Source organism: Myotis brandtii, unplaced genomic scaffold (assembly GCF_000412655.1).
Source record: "Myotis brandtii unplaced genomic scaffold, ASM41265v1 scaffold333, whole genome shotgun sequence".
NCBI lineage: Eukaryota > Metazoa > Chordata > Mammalia > Chiroptera > Vespertilionidae > Myotis > Myotis brandtii.
The window spans coordinates 1,381,644-1,396,698 of NW_005362842.1; the positions used below are offsets into that span (position 1 = coordinate 1,381,644).

The window sequence follows — 15,055 nt, forward strand, 5'->3', positions numbered from 1 at the left end:
AGTAAAATTAACCATCACACCAAGTGATTCTGACGCACGCTAGAGTTTGAGAACCACTGCTGGAGTGGCTTTAACAGCCATTGACAGGCACTTTCTAGATCAACTCTTTCATTAGGTATTGCAAAATGGTGAATTTCTAATTCTTTTGTTCCTTTTGCATTTATTAACTGTAACTTTTGTATGAAGAAGAATTCTTCCTCATTACGTCTTTGCTTACCCTGAAATACAATTTTTACGGGAAAGACAGGATAAATGCTTGATTTATTTCCTTTATTATTTCTTTCTTTTTTTACTGAGGCATGAGTTATATCTGATATCATGCACAAATCTTAACTGTACAGCTCAATGGATCTTATGTATGTACACACCCATGCAGCCATCATCCAGGCTAAGATATAGGACATTTCCAGGCCCCTTTGGCCCCTTTCCAGTCAGTGTCCCCTCCCCAGGGCAAACAGTTGTATTTAAGCTGTATTTATGCCATCTCTCTCAGCACAGTTTGTTTTATGTAATCAAAATAGTCATTTGTTTTTTTCACAGCTTCTGGACTTGGTTTGATGTTATGAACTGTATTATCCAACCCAGGAAAATAAAATATCTTTTCCTCCAGCTGTATATGTATATGTATATGTATATGTATATGTATATGTATTATATATGTACATGTACATGTATATGTATATCTATACCCTTACCCATGCCCATACCTAATCTATATATATTTGTTCTTGTTGTTGTTAATCCTCACCCAAGGATATTTTCCCATTGATTTTTAGAGAGAGTGGAAGGGAAGGTGAGAGACACAGAGAAAGAAACATCGATCTGAGAGATCCTTTGATTGGTTGCCTCCTGCACATGTCCCAACCAGGGCCGGGGATGGAGCCTGCAACCGAAGTACATGCCCCAGTTGGGAATCGAACCTGGGACCCTTTGGTCCAGAGGCTGACACTCTATCCACTGAACTAACTGACCAGAGCTAATATATATATTTTGATCCAAGTCGGGAATTGAACCTGGGACCCTTTGGTCCAGAGGCTGACGCTGTATCCACTGAGCTTAACTGACCAGAGCTAATATATATATTTTGATCCAAGTTTTCTAAATGACTAGCTAGTTGTTCTAACATCATTTGTTGAATCCTCCCTATCCCCCTGACTGATTGAAATGTCTTTTTTAAATCTTATAGTGAATTTCCATATACACTTGCATCTATGTCTGGATGTTCTGTTACATTTCTATTGTGTCTTCTGTACAAAAGTATTATAATAGGTTTTACCATCTGGCAGTCCAGGTCACCCCAAATCCTTGAAGTAATTACATTTTCCGATTTCTTTTTTCCTGACTATTCTTGCTGAGTTCATTCTTCCGGATGAATTTTGGAATTATGTTGTCAAGGTTCATGAATTGGGAGTTTTATTGGAATTTCCTCTATAATATCACAAAATTGAGTATTACAAAGTGTCTGGGAACAACACATTCAGTGGATTCGGCAGTTCCTCTTTGACCTCTAGTACAACTCTCTAGGGTTTTGTATGTTTTTGTAAAATTCATTCCTAAATATTGATTTTGCTTATTTGTATTCTTTGGAGAAGTATCTTTTCCCATTTTAAAAATATAGTTATTCTTGGTATAAAAAGATATTGATTTTTTAAATGTTTTAAAATTTAGTTCTCTTACTGATATCTCTTATTTTTTTCTATTCGCTTTTCAATGGATTCTTTTGGATTTCCCAAGTATACAATCAGCTACAAATAAAGATGATTTTGCTGTCTCTTTTCCAATATATACTACTTTTTGCATTGAATAGCACTTACAATACCATGTTAAGTAACAATGGTGATAATGGGCATCTTTGTTTTTTTTCTTTCTCGAATGGAAACACTTCCAGGGGTTAATTCTTAAGTACTCTGCTGAATATTTTGTAGGGTGGTGATGGTGTGTGAATATTTTTATTGAGTTAATAAGTAAGAGTTCTATTTTAATTTATCAAGGTTCTTTTATTTTTCATTAACTCAAGCATAAGTGAGGGATTTGATTAAATGTTTCTTGGTGTCTACTGAGTTAAAATATTTGCTTTTAAATATATTAACATGGTGATTATTTTTAATAGGCTCTGTTCTTGGGATGAGCTCTATTAGGACATGATGTGTTATTTTTACAAATGCTTTTCTGGTTTCTATTTGCTAAGTGCTTAATTAGGATTTTTGTTTATGTTCATTAGATTGATTTCAAGTCCTTTTTTTCTGGTCTTTGCCAAAGTCTGTTATTAGTATTATGCTAGCTTTAACAAATAAAAGCTTGACTAAATAAATCATTTCTGAATCCATCTAGGCCCAAGTGTTTCTTTGAGGACTAATTCTTTGACAAAGATAGGGGATCTTTTTATTTTAAATAGGAAGTGAATCATTTTTTTAAAATAAATTTTATTGATTTTTTTTTTACAGAGAGGAAAGGAGAGGGATAGAGAGCCAGAAACATCGATGAGAGAGAAACATCGATCAGCTGCCTCCTGCACACTCCCCACTGGGGATGTGCCCGCAACCAAGGTACATGCCCCTGACCAGAATCGAACCTGGGACCCTTGAGTCCGCAGGCTGATGCTCCATCCACTGAGCTAAACCGGTCAGGGCAGTGAATCATTTTTTAAAGAAAATTTATATTTGGTTAAGGGAGATGGTTTTATTTCCTGTCAAGTTAGTTTTTAAAATTATTATAGAAACAATGCATAATCATTGCAGAACAATGTGAAAGTTCCAGAAAGTGAAAGGAATATAAAAGCCATTGTACTGACATCTACAACATATTGGTGAAAAGCAGGGCTGCCTGGGAACAAGCATATGGCAATGGAAGTGGGGATAGAGGTGTTATTGCCATTTTGGCATCGATAAGGTAAAAAGCATGATGAACAGATTTCTGAGATTTTCTTCTGGATCCTGTAGTAGATTGTTTTCAGAGGTATGTACCTCCAAAGTCTCTTGATGCTGTTTGCTGTTCTTGCTTTGCAGTATGTGAAAATTAAGCTCTGTGTTTTTTCTTGTTCTCTTTACTCTCCCATGAGCAGGATGCGATCTGTTCAGAAGCCATGTTTATGGAGAAGCAGGAAGGGGCAACTGCATTATTCATGTGTGGCAGCTGAGCATTCTCTTCCGTCTCATGGCTGTTGGATAGGTCCGTAGGTTTGGCTTTAAAAAATTCCTTTTGCATTGGTACCAGGCTTACAAAATTTTCTGCTCCTATGTGGCATTCTTTAATCCAGGGGTTGGGGTAGGGGAGAAGACAATATATTCCAGTGTTTTCTACTTTCCACCAATATCTATCTAGTTTTCTGGCATTCACACTCTCTCTGGATCAATGAGATAAAACCCTTGGCAACCTGTAAACCCATGTGGCTCAGTCTCTGAGTGGCATCATTTTCTAAGATTATAGAGATCATTAAAAGGACATTTAATTATTTGCTCACATCTATTAAAGACTATTTATTAATGGGAACCCAAATACATATTTCCCAACTTTCTCTTCTCCTGCCCTTGCCCCACTTGTAAAGTCTTTGTAACACAGATCAGCTTAGTTTTTTGGCCTAAATTCTTTCCTTTTGTCTCCTGCCTCTCTATTTCTATCTCTTGTTCTGTGTTCTCTTGATCCTGTATCACACAATCTCTAAAAAAAGAACTCTTTGGAGTGAGGAAGGGGAAGTGGAGGTAGAGGAGAAGCTAAGCAGCTAAAGGTAGCTCCCTGTTGGTAAGGAGAAGGGGGGAAGTTGGCAAAGAATCAGCCCCCTTTTTCCCATTAGAGTAGAAAGATTATGGAGTCAGAAAGGGAACGTGGGGCATGGCTCAGTAACTCGCTGGTTGTGCAAATTAGAAAAAAATGCAGGACTTGTGGCCAATACATGGAGGGTGGGGGGCTGCAGACCCCTTGCTCCTTTGCAGGGACCACCATGAAGAATCACAGTGGAGCTTATAGCTTTGTAGGGTTGATGGTCAGAAAACAGGACTATATACACACACAAACCTATAGTACTATGTATATAAACATACATATTTATATGTAGATACACTTTTAAAACGTGTACTTAAAGCTGTGATGAAGGGGAGCTTATCCTCATATATTATGACATGCATAATTTAAGAATGCACTGGGGTACCTGTCCTAGGCTTACAGCCTGGAATTGTGGGATAAAGATACAGGCCACCTTCTAATTTTGAAACTCAGCCCAGCCAGGTCTGAATTGCAGACAGAGTGGGCTTACGGATGGTAGCCTACAATCTGATTTTTGTTTTTCCGTCAAGAAAGCTCAAGGCTAGTGGAGCCAGGGCTTGGCACTCCTGTGGTCTTCCAGGGGCAGTGGTAGGCATGGGAGCCTGGTGAGACCGACAGCCCTTCTCCAGCTCCCTGCTGTTAGTCTCTTCTTTCTGCTGGACCCTTCTCCTTCCGTGCCATATTCAGTGCAGGTGCTGTTCTGCCTTCAGACCTCTCCACCTGACTCTTTTGGGGTCCAGTAGTGTTTGTGCTGGGACAGACTAGAAAGAGTGGGCTGCTGACCACAAAACTGTCAACTACCTGGTTTCTTGTAGGAGCTTGAGGCTTTCAAAGCTCTGCATATTGCCATCTGAAATGGGATAGATAAAGCCATTGGTCCTATTACTACAAGACTGAATGCAGATCAGTCAACAATTGGTCATTTCTCCCTCTTCGCTTATTAGAAGTTCTCTGACCCCTTTTTAATCTATTTGTCCTTCTTTATGGCTGCTATGAAAGTGACAGTTGCATACCTCCTCTTTGGTCCAGTGGAGGGCCTCCGGCTCTCTTTATTGCCTCTGATCTGATGACCGGAGACAGACTTGCTCTGGTTTTCATCATTTGTAGAGCAGGCATTTATCCTCTTCATCCATCTAACTAATTGCCTTCCCAGGCTCAGTGCTCGGAGGAACAGTGTTTATGCCAGCCACTACTATGGAAAGAGTGCAACCCTGCCTCAGCTCAGAGTGTTCCACGGCAGTTGTCAGCATGAAAGATCTAGCAACATCTTGAAATATTCAGATTTGCACCTGTGGGAAGAAAGTTGGGAAAATCAATCAATCATAGTGAGATTCATCAAAGCCAAGCGCGAAGTGGAGGTTACCCCGAGTCTGGCATGTAAAGAGTCCGCTCACCTGCCATCAGGAACAGAGCCCCAGGCCCTTCAAGCTCAGACCCTGTACCCACCCACAGGGACATTCTCTTTGGAATGCCCCGCTGGAGGACATGTCCATGGCACTCCCACCTTGGATGCTTTAACCCAGGGGTGAGGAATGTCTGGCCTGCGGGCTGTATTAGGCCCCTAGGAATCACTTGGCCTGGTCTTGCCAAGGCATTAGGGGTGAGTTAATTAGTAAATGTTTGACCAAATATAGCAAGCTAATTTTTAAGTTGATAATTTTGAATGGCCCTGGAATGATCTTATGAATATCCAAATGGCCCTTGGCAGAAAAAAGGTTCCCCACTCCTGCTTTAACCTCTTTCTGGACCTACGTTTGCCACGTAACGCTAAGGAAGCGCCTTAGTGTGATGGCCTGGCTTTCTTCTGCATCAGCCCTACTTGTGGCTGCTTGATGATGCTGTGGCTGCAGTAACATGGCTATGGGCTGGCCAAGGGGCCAGCTAGGAGTGACGTGCCCTCCGGGCTTTTTTATTTTTTTGGCTTTTACTAATGCCAGGAGGTGCATTAGGGTGTAGATGTGTCCTGGCTGTGTTTTGTGATTAGCCTTTCTTTTGTGTGACTGCAATTTTTTTCATACCAAGCTTTAAGGAGGAATCCAAAGGAGGGAGAAATAGCTCACAGCCATAGGTACTGCTGGCCCACCAACCTTTCACCCTGGCCATATTTCATTCATTTCCTGTTGCAGTGAGGAGAAGGAATGAAAATCATCACATGAGGTCAATTTCTCGTTCGTGCAGAATCTGGTGCAGATGGTGCTGGTTGGGTGGCCCTCAGGGCACCCCTCAGGCCCCTCCTTTCAGTGATGAGTGGCTCCCGGCTCAGAAGCTGCACTCCATGGAGTTGGGTTTTTTTAGACTGATACCCAATCACTTCCATTTATTTCTGAACATATACTTCTTAGATCCATGGATGACATGTTATAACCCTGTTTAAATATTCATAGGGTATTTTATTTTTGTAAAGATAGGCTCTAAAAATTATAAAGCCAGATAGATGAATGATAACCACTTACCAAAATTAGATTAAAAATGTCACAAAGATAGGTACATAGAATACCACCAAGTATCCCAACATTTACATACATAGGCGTTTTCTGTGATTTTAGCAAAGAGAAACAATCCAAATTTTATTCTTTAACTACTGACATGATTTAACTTTGGTACATGGTATCACTATTTCTCCTACTTGAGCAAGTTCTAGTTTTCTCAAGTACTTCCCTCCCCCCGACTTTCCTGAAATAAAATATCATTTTTCCAACCTTCAAATTAAAATGCTATCCTCATAAATATATGTACCAGCTTGGTATATTCACATACTGTACATGCTTTCCATTTTCAGACCGAGCAAAGACATGCATTGACATTCATTATTAAAGCAAAAGGCAACCCAACCTAATATCAAGAGAAATTGTGACCTTCCATGCAGTGTTTGATATAGAAAACATTGATTTTGACATATCTTTTTTTTAAAGCCTCACCTGAGGATGTGTATGTGTTTTTAATTTTTTTATTTTTAGGAAGAGAGAGAGAGAGAGAGAGAGAGAGAAAGAGAGAGAGAGATATCAGCTATCTCCCATACATGCCCTGATCAGGGATGGAACCTACAACCTAGGTATGTGACCTGACCAGGAATAGAACCTGCAACCTTTTGGTGTATGGGATGATGCTCCAACCAACAGAGTCACAGGGCCAGAGCTCGTTTTTTTAAAAATTGAATTTATTGGGGTGACATTGATTTGCAAAACCATACAGGTTTCAAGTGTACAACTCAATAAAACATCATTTGGATGTAAGGCTAATCTGGCTGTGACATCTGTCACCCCATTGATTGCCAGGGTTGATTTGGCCAATCTGGCTGGCTAAGTGGATGTCCCCCTCCTCCCTCAGCGATCCATGGGTCCCTCCCAAAGCTGTGTGCTAGGTTGAAGAGGATGGCCTTCCCCCCAGGGTATACGAGTAGCTGCGCTCTCCTGCTAGAACCTCCAAACAAGATCTCAATAAAACACTTAAACACTGTGGTCCAAGAACATTCAAATAATAAACCAAAAAGAAACAGATGTTAAAGATTGGTCTTCAAACATTACAGCCAGTGAGCCCACCCTTGCCTATGATCTCGCTGACATAAAAGCACATCCACAACTCAGTGGCCACTAAACCTTTCAACAGAGCTTCCTTAACTGTGAGCTGTTTGAAGCGGCCAGTTTGAGCATCCTGACTATTTTCTCTTAGCTGCAGGGATCTCAGCTGGGGAATAGCTCAGCCTTGGCATAGTGCCAAAACATGGCCACTCCAGGCTTCGTGTAAGTCACAGCAGTGTTTTTTCACTGCCTGGATCTTCTCCTCGAGGTCACAGACAAATTGGGCCATGGTTCTAGGACGGAAAGTCTGTGGCCTCAAGCAGCCAGCTGAATGTCCCCCCCCTCCCCCCCCATAAGGATCCACCAAAGGGGGTCAGTGGATGTTTATTTACCACTAGTAAGCACCGTGGATGTGCATAGTGTTCCTACTCTTCTGGTTGCTGCTGTTACTATTACAAGATGCTTGCCTCCTACTGAGAGTGGGAAATTGGGGAGGACAATTGAGGGGTTGGTGTCCTTCTTAGAACAAAAGTTTACTGTTTAAATAACAGTGATTCTAAAATCTGAGCTCTGACTTCTGTAACATCTTTCCATGTTGTAGGGAGGCATTGGCGTTTCTGTTGAAAAGGAACAGCCTACGAAAATGAGAGCATTCAGGTGAAATCTTTCTCCTGTGAACTCTTCACGGAAGATTGGATAGAGCAATGCAGGGATGGTGTTGTCAGGCATGACTATACCAGTGGGCAGGCCTGTTTTATATAAAACAAAATACCCTTTTCTTCATTTTTGCCCAGATTCTACCAAATCACCAGCTACTTTCTTTTCATCTTCAAGGAACACATAAATAGTGTCTAAGTACACAGTTTTCAGTGGTTTAAATCCATTTTGACAAACCTTCTCCCAAATGCCTTTCATTTTAAAAATCAATTACCTTATCCAGCATGCCTCCCTAATCTATTTCATCAAATTACCATCTTTCTATGGCCTTCCTTTCAACAACATAATTTGCTCTTAATAATTAATATAAAAGAATTCAAAAATGCAATCACTGAGCTCACTTAAAAGCTCTCTAATCAATTACCAGGATCTGTGGGTTTGTGACAGAGGTCTCCTCGAAGGTCCCAGCACCCCTTTACCAAGCTCAGGCCCAATAGAAGCCGCATTTATAATGCATTCTCATATAGTCGGCCGGTCCTATGACAACAAAGAATGGGTTTCAAATGAACAGTGATTAACACGTTGCTTTAAGGCTATTTCAGAGTGAAAATAATGCCAATATTTATCACATAGAAATTAAAAGGGAAATTTTGCTCAAGCCCAGTGCAGAGGTAAGCCTGGTGGATAGCTACATGGTACTGATAGTCCATTCTAGTTACCGAGCATTCTTTAATCTCAGCCTGATTTTCCGAGTTAGAGAGTCTGTTACACGCACAGTGGAAGGGGAAACTTATGAACAAGAATTTCTGTGCTGTAGTCAGCGATAAATGAGGTCAGAGTAGCAGGAGCAAGTTTGGCCATTCGTCCATCCATTCAGTGTGGGAGGCAGAAAGAGGGCAGAATTTGGCATCAGGTAGAGCTGAATTAAAATCCCAAATCTAAGTTAGTTTCTGATTTTGAGCAAGTTACTTCTCTTCTTTGAACCTTTATTTATAATTCGCTTATATATATAATTAGGGTAATACTTTGTAAGTTTGTTTCTCTTCATAGCATTTATGACCTAATACTCTGTATTAGCTGATGAATTTTAAATCTTTATTTCTGAAAGTCGATTGATGTTGAGCCCAGTTTAATTTGCTTACTTATGTTGATTACTATTTATTGTTCATTGCACCTTATTCTCATCCTCTAGGAGGGCAGGTATCTTTGTTTCTTACACTGATGTAGGATGGTGCCTGACACGTAGTAGGCACTTGATAACTATCTGTTGGATAGCTGAATGCATGAATTATTGTCTCTGTTACCCACACACTGTCAGCGTTTCTTTGAGTTGGTCTGTGAGGTTTTCCTTCCAGGTGATTTATCTTCTCAATGATGTTTTGTGTGAGCGCTCATTAAGTCTAGTCTCGGCACAGCCTGACTGATGAGTGCACTGGGGTCCAAATGTGTGGCCGGGGGAAGCCAGCCTGGGATTAATCCCTGGCCTTGGTTACTCCTCGGGAGAGCCAAAGCCTGTATGGAGATGTTGCCAGATCGTTGTGTGTGCAGAATCTAATTTATAGTTGTCCAGGGTCTCCTGAGGAGAAGGTGCATTTATATCATTATTAAACAGTAATTGATTACAAAGCCCGGTTGTGAAATTTACAATTATTGAATTACTCTGTGTTAGCTCATAAATTTCATTGGTTAATAAAATTATATAGGTGTCAGGTGTACAATTCTATAACACATCATCTGTATGCTGCATTGTGTGTTCACCACCCCATGTCAAGTCTCCTTCCATCACCATTTATCCTCCCTTTCCCTCTGGTAATCACCATGCTGTTTGTTGTCTGTGTCTATGAGTCTCTTTTGCTTTACTCTTCACCTTTTTCACCCAGCCCCCTCTACCCCTGCTCCCGTCTGACAACTGTCAGTCTCTTCTCTGTATCTATGAGTCTGTTTCTATTTTGTTTCTTAGTTATTTTATTCATTAGAGTCCACATCTAAGTGAAATCATATGGTACTTGTCTTTCTTTGACTGGCTTATTTCACTTAGCATAATACCCTCCAGGTCCATTCATGCTCTTGCAAAAAGTAAGAGTTCCTTCTTTTTTATGACTGAGTAGTATTCTGTTGCGTAGATGTGTCGCAGGTTTTTTATCCACTCATCTACTGATGGGCTGCTTCCTTGCAAAAAGTAAGAGATCCTTCTTTTTTTATGACTGAGTAGTATTCTGTTGCGTAGATGTATCACAGGTTTTTTATCCACTCATCTACTGATGGGCTGCTTCCAAATCTTGGCTATTGTAAATAATGCTGCAATGAACATCGGGGTGCATACACTCGTTTGAATTAGTGTTTCAGATTCCTTTGGATATATTCTCAGAAGTGGAATCACTGGGTCATAAGGCAGTCCCATTCTTAATTTTTTGAGGTAACTCCATACTGATTTCCACAGTGGCTACACCAGTCTGCATTCCCACCAACAGTGTATGAGGATTCCCATTTTTCTACAACTTTGCCAACACTTGTTGTTTGTTGATTTATTGATGGTAGCCATTCTGGCAGGTGATATTCAATGGACGGATGAAAAGATGCTCAGCATCACTAATCATCAGAGAAATGCAAATTAAAACCAGGAATCGGGAGGGTGGAGCTGCAGGGAGCCCCGAGAGTGGGGCTTGCAGATCTCCTGTGAGGGGTAGGTGCCAGTCAGGTTCACGAAAGGTAAGGGGAATGGCCCACCCCAAGTCACACCGCTCAGTCAGTGACACCCCCTGAGTCTGACCAGACCTCTACACCCCAGCCCAGGCAGCTGACTCTCCAGCAGGGAATGAGCTCCACAGGGTGGGGTGACAGGGAGCCCAGAGTGGGGGAGCTATTGCATTCCCCCAGGCTCATACTATGTGGAGGGGTGCTCTACCCAAGAAAGATGGTGTCTGCAATATGGGAGCATGATCAGCACAGGGTTCCTGGCACTGTTCCTTCAATCTCTCCCCAGAGCCACACACCCCAGTGTCTCCTCACATGACTAGTTCACTCTGCCCTCCCTCCCCTGCAGCCCAGGGTGAGTGGCCGTGAAGGAGATTTTGTGTGTTGGTCCTTTAAGAGGGCACCTGTGTCTCTAGCACACGCCCTAGCACACTCCTGTCTCTGCCTGGAAGACAGAATCCCCACAGATTTTCACAGCCAGATGTTGGTGCCTCTTCCGACTCTGGTACTCTAGGCTGGGGAGCCTGTCTTGGGGTCGAAACCCCATGTTTCTCAGGGGACCCCCTGCAGCTGAGATATCCCTCCTGAATCTCAGCCACCACCCGTGGGAGCAGGGCAGCCCTTTTTGCATCTCCACCCTTCTTACCAGTCTCGATGTGGCTTCTTCTATAAATTCTTGGTTATAAGACTTCTCTTCAGCTGGTCTTCAGTTGGTTATTCAGGCTGTTTGCTCTATATTTTAGTTGTAATTCCAGTTTGATCCTGGAAGGAGGTGAGTGTAGCTTCCACTTAATCTGCCACCATCATGGATCTCCAGCTCATAGAGTTCAAATCTTTATTTCTAAAAGTCAATTGATATTCAGCCCTATAAATATTTAATTTAGATGTAGTGGTGTTGGAGCAAAATTAAATTCTCATTTGGAAAATAAAGAATGACCTGGATGGGATTGGGAGGGGCGACTTGGCAGAGATGAGCAGGGAAACTGTCGGTCTGATTCAGTTACTTAATTAGAAGAGACTTTTCATACCTGGCTTTCTTCTATTGCATTTCCTCCTTAAAAATTCTCTAATTTTTAGGAAACAAAAGTCCTTTATATTTGGTAGGGCTTTATATTTCATATGGTATCTTTGGACTAGGTAATATTTGTGCCTCACAAAAGTCTTTTGAAGCAATCACACTGCACTTTTTTTTTCTACTTTACAGATTGCAAAACTGAGGTACAGAAAACTAAAGTGACTTGCTTGGGATATACTATGAGAGAGGGAGGCCAAACCGGGTCAAGTGGTCGTCCAGGTGGCTCATAGTGCCCATTTACATCTATGTACTAGTTAGGACTAAGTTCAGCTGCATAACAAAGAAGCCTCCAAATAACTGTGGCATAAACAACATGAAAGTTAATTTCTACCTTTTGTAAAACTGTCACAGAGGAGGCAATCCAGCTTATCCAGTGGTACTAAAAAGTTGTGAAAGGCTCCTAGGCTCCTTCCCATGTACTTCTTCATCATTCACATGATTTGTGGCCCCCAACCTCATGGCCCAAGGTGCCTGCTTAAGTTCCAGCCATTGCATGTGGAGTAGCTGGATGGAGATAGAGAAGAGTGTATTTCTTCCCTTTTAAGCCCACCTCCTCTCTGGGAGGTGGGTTTCAGCCATGGTGGTGGCGAACCCTTGGGACCTGGTGTCTGGGCCAAACGCTGCTGGGTATTGCTGGGCCATTTTTGTAACTTTGGAGATAGTCGCTCAGGAGATGCTAAATGGACCTAAGAAATCAGCTCATTGTTTTGTGAACTTCCCCAGGCTACAGCAGATCACAAATATTCAAGCTGACATCAATCAGAAAAACCTGGAAATTGAACTTCTAAGACTAGAAAAAGATACAGCAGATATTGTTCATCCTTCATTTTTGGCTCAGAAGTGTCATACTCTGCAAAGCATGAATGATCATTTGGAAGCAGTGCTGAATGAGAAGAGGTCCCTCAGGCAAAGGCTGCTGAAACCCCTGTGCCAGGAAAACCTGCCTGTTGAAGCTGTTTATCACAGATACCTGGGACATTTGTTGGACTTGGCAGTGGCTTTCACTGAGAGATTAGAAACCCATCTTGAGACAATTTGAAATATTCCTCATTTAGATGCAAATCTGAAGAAAATGAGCAAGGCTTTAGCCAAGATGGGCATTTTGGTGACTGCGACAGAAGAACTGGCAGGGAATATACTCAAGTGGTGAGAGCAACAAAAGGAAGTTTGCAAAATACTACCTGAAGAAATTTATCTTCCTAAACATGATGTTGGAATGCCTCCTTTAACTTTTACTTCTAAAATTCATGTCCAAACTATTAATGCCAAATGATTCAACTGATCTAATTAAGCAAAAATAAATCATTTTGCTTAATTATGTGTAGTCATGTGAAGTCCATTTCTAGTCAGTGATAACGTGGGTATTTATAGGCTTTGCTGCTAGCGATACTGAAAAAGCCCTCTCTATATTGAACTACTAAGATTCCAAGTTCATTAAGACCAAACTAAACTTTCCATTGTTTTTCATATATTTTCATTCCCCTTTTCAATAAAACTTATGAGGATTTAAAAAAAAAAGACTCGGTGGAAGGTCTACCTCTGCTTGTATCTTATCGCTCAGAACTTTATCATGTGGGTATGTCACAATGCAAGGGAGGCTGAAAAATAGTCTTTTATCTGGGAAACATAGTGCTTGGCAAAAACTGGGGTGCTGTTACTCTGTGAGGAAGGGAAGACTTGTTTGAGGGGACGACTGACAGTGTGTGCTACAGCCAGCGTCCTGAAAGACCTCGTGGAGGGCATGCACTCAGCTGCGCATGGGCATGTTGGCCTGAATTCCATCCATCAGGACTGTCTCCAGCTACCAGCAGCATCCTAGGGGCTGGGGGCGCTGGACACAGAAGGGCTTCATTGCCTGGGAGCAATGTGCAACCCAGGAAGCAGCTTGACTCTTCCCTGATGGATTAAAAGAAGGCGGGGAATCTGTGAAGGCACTTGCTTCCTTCACTTTTGTTGGACAGCATTTCTAAACAGAGCATTGCTTTACCCTTCTCTTGGCCCTCATCAAGTCCGGAGGGGCACGGCATTCCCTCGAGTTAGCCTGCAGCAGCCTGAGGGGGCCAGGCGGGAATAGGAATCATTCAATAAGCAGGTATATGTTTGGTGTCTGCCAGGCACTGACGCAGGGCCTTTGTATACTGAGAAATGAAAGACATGACTGCCATCTTGGTGAGTAGTGGTTCTCAAAGTGTGACCCCATTGGCATCACTGGGGACTCTGAGGGGGGGACTCAGTAGTCTGTTTTAATAAGCCCTCCAGGGGATTCTGAGCCATGCCAAAGTTCAGTACACACTGGAATCCTGTAATGCTGAGAAATAGCTTGGTGATCAAGAGCACAGGCTTCAGAGCCCCTGGACTGGGTTTGGATTATGGTTCAGTCACTTAATAGCTGTGTAGTGTTGGGCAAGTTACTCAACCTCTCTGAACCTCAGTTTCCTCATCTGTAAAAGGGAGTTGGAGCGCTGTCCTGAGAATGTAAGAGTTATGTGAGATGACAAAATGCTTGGCACATGGTACGTGACAGCTCTCATCATTTTCTAGCTTCTCTATGGATGGCATTGTTGTTATGAATTCAGAAAGTTCAAGGAAATTCATATTTAAGTAACAGAATAAAAACTGAAATTGGAAGATAAATTTAAGTGATTTTTTTCCTAGATGTCTACCATTTTTTATTTTTCCTGCCACTCCTTCCTGCTCGGCATAGGTAAATCACGAGTTGCTTCTAAAAAATAAAGCAATGTGGTTAAGAGACGTGAGGAGGCATTTTACCAAAGAGGATGTGGACACTAAGCATATGCAAAGGTGCTGAATCTCGTTAGTTATCCAGAAATGCAAATAAGACTACAAGGAAATTTCACTGCACCAGATTCATTAAATGATAGACATGCTGTCGAATGTTGGTGACGATGTCAAGCAACTGGAACTCTCATACAGTGCTCCTGGGAGTATAAGATTGGCAGGTCCAGTAAAGCTAAATATATGCATAACCTGTGAGGTACCATTTCACTTTTAGATATATACCTGACTGAAATGGGTAAATATATTTACTCATAGGCATGTGCATGAATGTTCTCAACATCATTATTCATGAAAACCAAGGGATACTAGAAACAGCCCTAATGCCCAGTAGGATGGATAAATTATGCTATGTTGAGGCAAAGGAATAGCGTCCAGTGAAGATAATGAATTACCACCTGCAGCAAAGTGAGGAAATCTCAGTTAACTTTGAGCAGGAGAAGCCAGACACAGATGATAAAGTAGTGTATGATCCCATTAATAAGTATTTCCAAAGCTGGCAGCAACTTACCTATGGTGCTAGAAGTCAACAGAGTAGGTACCTTGAGCAGGTGAG

At 41.8% G+C, this 15,055-nt stretch overlaps 2 pseudogenes; one reads left to right on the forward strand and one right to left on the reverse strand.

Annotated features, from left to right (window-relative positions):
• Positions 1-7,223: 7,223 nt before the first annotated feature.
• LOC102244836 lies at positions 7,224-7,566 on the reverse strand (annotated as a pseudogene).
• A 4,714-nt stretch (positions 7,567-12,280) lies between these two features.
• On the forward strand, positions 12,281-12,976 carry LOC102252496 (annotated as a pseudogene).
• The last annotated feature ends 2,079 nt before the right edge of the window (positions 12,977-15,055 follow it).